The 7500-nt window shown below is 43.6% G+C and overlaps 1 protein-coding gene across 1 annotated transcript in view; it reads left to right on the top strand.

Annotated features, from left to right (window-relative positions):
* The window catches only part of LOC307006133 (immunoglobulin superfamily DCC subclass member 3), a gene marked incomplete at its 3' end in the record, with an annotated part of 30416 nt that overhangs the window by 8126 nt on the left and 14790 nt on the right, over positions 1-7500 (top strand). The gene's annotated exons all lie outside the window — the stretch shown is intronic.

The following is a 7500-nucleotide window of genomic DNA, read 5'->3' as shown; positions in this document are numbered from 1 at the left end:
TGATTGACTGGTATCTGATGGACTGGTGTCTGATTGACTGGTATCTGATGGACTGGTGTCTGATGGACTGGTGTCTGATGGACTGGTGTCTGATGGACTGGTGTCTGATGGACTGGTGTCTGATTGACTGGTGTCTGATGGACTGGTGTCTGATGGACTGGTGTCTGATGGACTGGTGTCTGATGGACTGGTGTCTGATGGACTGGTGTCTGATTGACTGGTATCTGATGACCTGGTGTCTGATGGACTGGTGTCTGATGGACTGGTGTCTGATGGACTGGTGTCTGATTGACTGGTGTCTGATGGACTGGTGTCTGATGGACTGGTGATTGACTGGTGTCTGATGGACTGGTGTCTGATTGACTGGTGTCTGATGGACTGGTGTCTGATTGACTGGTATGTGATGGACTGGTGTCTGATTGACTGGTGTCTGATGGACTGGTGTCTGATTGACTGGTGTCTGATGGACTGGTGTCTGATTGACTGGTATGTGATGGACTGGTGTCTGATTGACTGGTATGTGATGGACTGGTGTCTGATGGACTGGTGTCTGATTGACTGGTATCTGATGGACTGGTGTCTGATTGACTGGTATCTGATGGACTGGTGTCTGATGGACTGGTGTCTGATGGACTGGTGTCTGATGGACTGGTGTCTGATGGACTGGTGTCTGATTGACTGGTGTCTGATGGACTGGTGTCTGATGGACTGGTGTCTGATGGACTGGTGTCTGATGGACTGGTGTCTGATGGACTGGTGTCTGATGGACTGGTGTCTGATTGACTGGTATGTGATGGACTGGTGTCTGATGGACTGGTGTCTGATTGACTGGTATGTGATGGACTGGTGTCTGATTGACTGGTATGTGATGGACTGGTGTCTGATGGACTGGTGTCTGATTGACTGGTGTCTGATGGACTGGTGTCTGATTGACTGGTGTCTGATGGACTGGTGTCTGATGGACTGGTGTCTGATGGACTGGTGTCTGATGGACTGGTGTCTGATGGACTGGTATCTGATGGACTGGTGATTGACTGGTGTCTGATGGACTGGTGTCTGATGGACTGGTGATTGACTGGTATCTGATGGACTGGTGTCTGATGGACTGGTGTCTGATGGACTGGTGTCTGATGGACTGGTGTCTGATGGACTGGTGTCTGATGGACTGGTATCTGATGGACTGGTGATTGACTGGTATCTGATGGACTGGTGTCTGATGGACTGATGATGGACTGGTGTTTGATGGACTGGTGTCTGATGGACTGGTGTCTGATTGACTGGTGTCTGATGGACTGGTGATGGACTGGTGTCTGATGGACTGGTGTCTGATGGACTGGTGTCTGATGGACTGGTATCTGATGGACTGGTGTCTGATGGACTGGTGTCTGATGGACTGATGATGGACTGGTGTCTGATGGACTGGTATCTGATGGACTGGTGTCTGATGGACTGGTGTCTGATGGACTGGTGTCTGATGGACTGGTGTCTGATGGACTGGTATCTGATGGACTGGTGTTTGATGGACTGGTATCTGATGGACTGGTATCTGATGGACTGGTGTCTGATGGACTGGTGTCTGATGGACTGGTGTCTGATGGACTGGTGTCTGATGGACTGGTATCTGATGGACTGGTGTTTGAATGACTGGTGTTTGATGGACTGGTGTTTGATTGACTGGTGTCTGATGGACTGGTGTTTGATTGACTGGTGTTTGACTGGTGTCTGATTGACTGGTGTCTGATTGACTGGTGTCTGATGGACTGGTGTCTGATGGACTGGTGTCTGATGGACTGGTGTCTGATGGACTGGTGTCTGATTGACTGGTGTCTGATGGACTGGTATCTGATGGACTGGTATCTGATGGACTGGTATCTGATGGACTGGTGTCTGATGGACTGGTGTCTGATGGACTGGTGTCTGATTGACTGGTATCTGATGACCTGGTGTCTGATGGACTGGTGTCTGATGGACTGGTGTCTGATGGACTGGTGTCTGATTGACTGGTATCTGATTCAATTCAATTCAATTCAAGTTTATTTGTATAGCGCTTTTCACAATACACATTGTTTCAAAGCAGCTTTACAGAAAATGCATTTCAAAAATATACATACAAAAATACAGTTAGTTAATCATGAAATTTAGGGCATAACATATCGCCGGCGTTGGGTCGTCTCTTCACAGGCGTCGAGTCGTCTCATCACAGGCGTTGGGGCATCTGAAGTCTCCATGAGAGGCTGGATACTAACTGGAGCTGACAAACTCTATTTGAGTTATAGGGACAGGCGTCCCGAGATAACAACAAAAAAGGCAGATGGGAAATAATTAGCGTAGCTGCTGTTCTTAATATGAATGCATTTGATCTGATTTAACTGTAGTATAAAAGGTATGAGATGCATCATGTGAATGCTTGGCTAAAGAGATGCGTCTTTAATCTAGTTTTAAACTGGGAGAGCGAGTCTGAGCCTCGGACAATATCAGGAAGGCTATTCCAGAGTTTAGGAGCTAGATGTGAAAATGCCCTCCCTCCTTTAGTGGACTTAGTTATCCTCGGTACGACCAGAAGCCTCGAATTTAGCGATCTTAAAGAGCGCGATGGAATATATGGCGATAGAAGATCTCTTAAATACACAGGAGCTAAACCATTTAGGGCTTTATAGGTCAGTAACAATACTTTGTAATTGATACGGAACTTAATAGGTAACCAGTGTAGAGATGATAAAATTGGTGTTATATGATCATATTTTCTTGATCTGGTAAGAACTCTAGCGGCTGCATTTTGGACTAACTGTAGCTTGTTTACTGAGGATGCAGGACAACCAGCTAATAGAGCATTACAGTAATCTAGTCTCGAGGTCATGAATGCATGAACTAACTTTTCTGCATCAGAAACTGATAGCATATTACGTAGCTTAGCAATGTTTCTAAGGTGGAAAAAGGCTGTTCTTGTGACATTTGTAATATGATTTTCAAAAGACAAGTTGCGGTCTAGTATAACACCCAGGTCTTTTACTGTAGAGGATAAAGTAACAGGACATCCTTCTAGATTAAGGTTGTATTGTAAGAGGTTTTGTGGGCAGTTTTTTGGACCAATCAGTAATACCTCCGTTTTATCTGAATTTAATAGAAGAAAATTACACGTCATCCAATATTTTATATCTTTAACACACTCTGTCATTTTAGATAATTTAGTGTTATCATCTGGTCTAGATGAAATATATAATTGAGTGTCATCAGCATAACAGTGGAAACTTATTCCATGTTTTCTTATAATATTACCAAGTGGCAGCATATAAATTGAGAATAGCAGGGGGCCTAATACAGATCCCTGCGGCACTCCATAATTTACTGACGTTATCTTTGATTTTTCCCCATTTAAATGGACAAAATGGTAACGGTCTGATAGGTACGATCTAAACCAGCTTAATGCCTGTCCCTGAACACCAGTGTAATTTTGAAGTCGATCTAAGAGTATTTTATGATCTATAGTGTCAAACGCAGCACTAAGATCGAGTAAAACTAGTATTGAGATACAGCCTTGGTCAGAAGCTAAAAGTAAATAATTTGTAATTTTAACCAGCGCAGTTTCTGTGCTATGATGTGGCCTGAATCCAGACTGAAACTTTTCATAGATATCGTTTTCTTGCAAGAAAGAGCACAATTGAGCGGACACAACTTTTTCTAGTATTTTAGACATAAATGGAAGATTTGAAATGGGTCTGTAATTTGCTAGGTTATTTGGATCTAATTGTGGTTTCTTAATAAGAGGTTTTATAACTGCCAGCTTGAATGTTTTTGGAACATGTCCTAAAGATAGAGACGAGTTAATAATATTGAGAAGAGGCTCTTCCACTACAGGTAACACTTCTTTCAGTAGTTTAGCGGGTATTGGATCTAATAAACATGTTGTTGGTTTAGATGCAGTGATAAGTTTATTTAGCTCTTCCTGTCCTATAGTTGTAAAGCGCTGTAGTTGTTCTTGAGGGGCGATAATTGAGGCTGAATCATAAGACGCTGTCAAAGATTGTACATTTACAATTGTGTTTCTGATGCTTTCTATTTTCTCAGTGAAGAAATTCATGAAATCATTACTATTAAAATGTAACGGAATATTTTGTTCAGGTGATGTCTGTTTATTTGTTAATCTAGCCACGGTGTTAAATAAAAACCTTGGATTGTTTTGGTTATTTTCTATTAGTTTGCGTAGATGCTCAGACCTGGCTGCTTTTAGAGCCTTTTTATAACGTGACATACTGTCTTTCCACGCGATTCTAAAGACCTCTAAATTAGTTTGTTTCCATTTGCGCTCTAAGTTACGAGTTTCTCTCTTGATAACATGCGTAGCACTGTTGTACCATGGTGCTTTAGTTTTCTCTCTAACCTTTTTTAATCTAATTGGTGCAACAGTTTCTAATGTACTAGAGAAAATGGTGCTCATACTGCTAGTCATTTCCTCTAGTTCCTCTGTTTGTTTGGGTTCACTGAGGAGCGGAGATAGATCAGGTAAGCTATTCAAGAATCTATCTATAGTGGTTGGAAGGATTGTTCTGCCTGGTCGATAACGTGGCGCAACATGACACATTTCAGCCGTACGTAGTATGCAAGTTACCATGTAATGATCAGTGACATCATCACTTTGCGGTATAATATCTATATCGGTTGGATCGGTTCCATATGATATAATTAAATCTAGAGTATGATTAAGACGATGAGTGGGACCACTAACGTTTTGCTTGACCCCAAAGGAGTTTAATAAATCTGTAAACGCAGCTCCTAACGCATCATTTGTGTTATCAACGTGTATGTTGAAATCTCCAACAATTATTGCCTTATCGGCATTGACCAATAGATCTGAGAGAAAATCTGCAAACTCTTTTAGGAAATCAGCGTAAGGCCCTGGCGGTCTATATACAGTAGCCAAGGCTAGAGATAATAGGGATTTCTTTCTTACATCTAGGAGCGTAACATTTAGAACAAGTACTTCAAACGAATTAAACCTGTGGCCTGTTTTCTGAGTAACATTAAGAATATCTCTATAGATTGTTGCAACACCGCCGCCACGACCAATCAGACGGGGCTCATGCTTATAACCGTATCCTGGTGGAGTGGACTCATTAAGACCGAAATAATCATTTGGTTTAAGCCAGGTTTCAGTAAGGCAGAGTACATCAAAGCTGTTATCAGTGACCATTTCATTTACAATAACCGCCTTAGGTGTAAGCGATCTAATGTTTAGAAGACCTAGCTTTAGACATTGTTTTTGTTCACTAATATTGAGATTTTCTGGTTTAATCACAATTAGATTTTTCTTAGATCCTGCAGTAGATTTATTATTTGGCCTCACTAAACGAGGAATAGACACGGTTTCTATAAAGTGTTCTACACTGGTACTTATATCACTAAATTTGGGACAGCAAAGAATGTGATTTGGACTTTGACTTACTAGTCATATGGTGTGTAACGTCTTGGAGATGTTGTCCGACAGAACAGCCGCTCCGATTCTGCTGGGGTGCAGGCCATCAGCACGGTAGAGCCTAGGTCGCTCCCAAAACAGATTCCAATTATTTACAAAGAGCAGTCTCTGTTCATTACACCATGACATCAACCATTCATTTAGTGCAAACAATCTACTGAACCTTTCTTGTCCTTGTCGGTACGTGGGAAGCGGTCCAGACACAACGATCTTTGCTTCAGGCGATGTTCTGCGTACCGTCTCGATCAGGCTCCTGTAGTCCCTCTTCAGAACCTCCGTCTGCCGCAGCCTGATGTCGTTCACCCCCGCGTGCAGCACGACAGCTCCGACGCACTCGTCACCGTTCAGGATCTCGGGGACCTGCGCAGCGACATCGAGAACACGAGCACCAGGAAAGCAGTGAGTGCGCACCGTACCTTTACCTGAGGTAGCGCGGACATGCCGGACCATGGAACTGCCGATGATCACAGCGTCGTCGCGTTCCGTCTCGCGAAGAGGGGAGAAGCGGTTCCGGGTGGAGATCTCGAAGACCGGGAGGGGCGGAGAGGTCCTTGCTCTGGTCCTGGCTCGTGTCTTCCACTGTGGCATCATCCAGGGTCCATGGTGCTGTGTCGGTGTCGGGGTAAACGAAACCAGGGGTGCTCGGGTCCTGTGCAGAGAAATACACGGAGTAGAGGAGGCCGGAGTCAAAAAGTTACTAACCACTGACTTGTGGTGATCGGCGCGTGATGCTTCAAGCGCTGATCGTCGGTCTCGCAGCTCGGCCTGCCTCCCCAGCAGATCACGGATCTGCTTCTCCACGGACTCCAGCTCCAACCGCACCGAATGCAGCTCAAACGTGTCCTCACCTGCACTCAGAGGTAGACACACATCCGATGTATTCGCCATTATGACAGATGAACAATAAATTAGCAGTGATGCTACCAATATCACTACTAATTTAGGACTGAAATCATGGATAGAACCCGTATCCTTCCAGTGATTCGAGTGTAAATAAGACGGTTGATAGGCGAGACCACGCGTGCAAATGCTAGCGGGCTAACTTAACGTTAGAGATAGTAACGGAAGTTCGGAAAGTTGGATATAACCAGCGATATCAAAGCAATCCGATTGTTTTTTATAGAGTAACGTTAGTATCGGAGATATGTTCACATGCTCACAAACTAACAGTTAAGCAATTCGAAACACAAACTCCAAACACAACCAAAGCGGTTCGAACACAGACACAAACTTCAAACACAAACAAGCGATTCGAAGCACAAGCACAAACACAAACTTCAAACACAAACAAGCGATTCGAAGCACAAGCACAAACTTCAAACACAAACAGAGCGATTTCAGTGATTCGAGTGTAAATAATACGGTCGATAGGCGAGGCCACGCGTGCAATGCTAGCGGGCTATCGTCAGAGATAGTAACGGAAGTTCGGAAAGTTGGATATAACTAGCGATATCAAAGCAATCCGATTGTTTTTTTTTTATAGAGAGTAGTATCGGAGATATGTTCACACGCTCACAAACTAACGTTAACAGTTAAGCGATTCGAACACAAACTCCAACACAACCAAAGCGGTTCGACCACAGACACAAACTTCAAACACAACAAGCGATTCGAAGCACAAGCACAAACTTCAAACACAACAAGCGATTCGAAGCACAAGCACAAACTTCAAACACAACAAGCGATTCGAAGCACAAACACAAACTTCAAACACAACAAGCGATTCGAAGCACAAGCACAAACACAAACTCCAACACAAACAGAGCGATTTCAGTGATTCGAGTGTAAATAAGACGGTCGATAGGCGAGGCCACGCGAGCAATGCTAGCGGGCTATCGTTAGAGATAGTAACGGAAGTTCGGAAAGTTGGATATAACTAGCGATATCAAAGCAATCCGATTGTTTTTTATGGAGAGTAGTATCGGAGATATGTTCACACGCTGGAAAAATAGAAAATGCTCGTTTCTAAAGTAGTGTAAAGAACAAAATCAACGATTTATGAATCAAGTCGACGGAGCTTCAAACACAAA

The sequence above is a fragment of the Phoxinus phoxinus genome (genome assembly GCF_949152265.1).
Source record: "Phoxinus phoxinus genome assembly, chromosome: 10".
Taxonomy (NCBI): Eukaryota; Metazoa; Chordata; class Actinopteri; order Cypriniformes; family Leuciscidae; genus Phoxinus; species Phoxinus phoxinus.
Note: the sequence above shows the minus strand (reverse complement) of the source record. Positions and strands in the feature narration are given on the sequence as shown.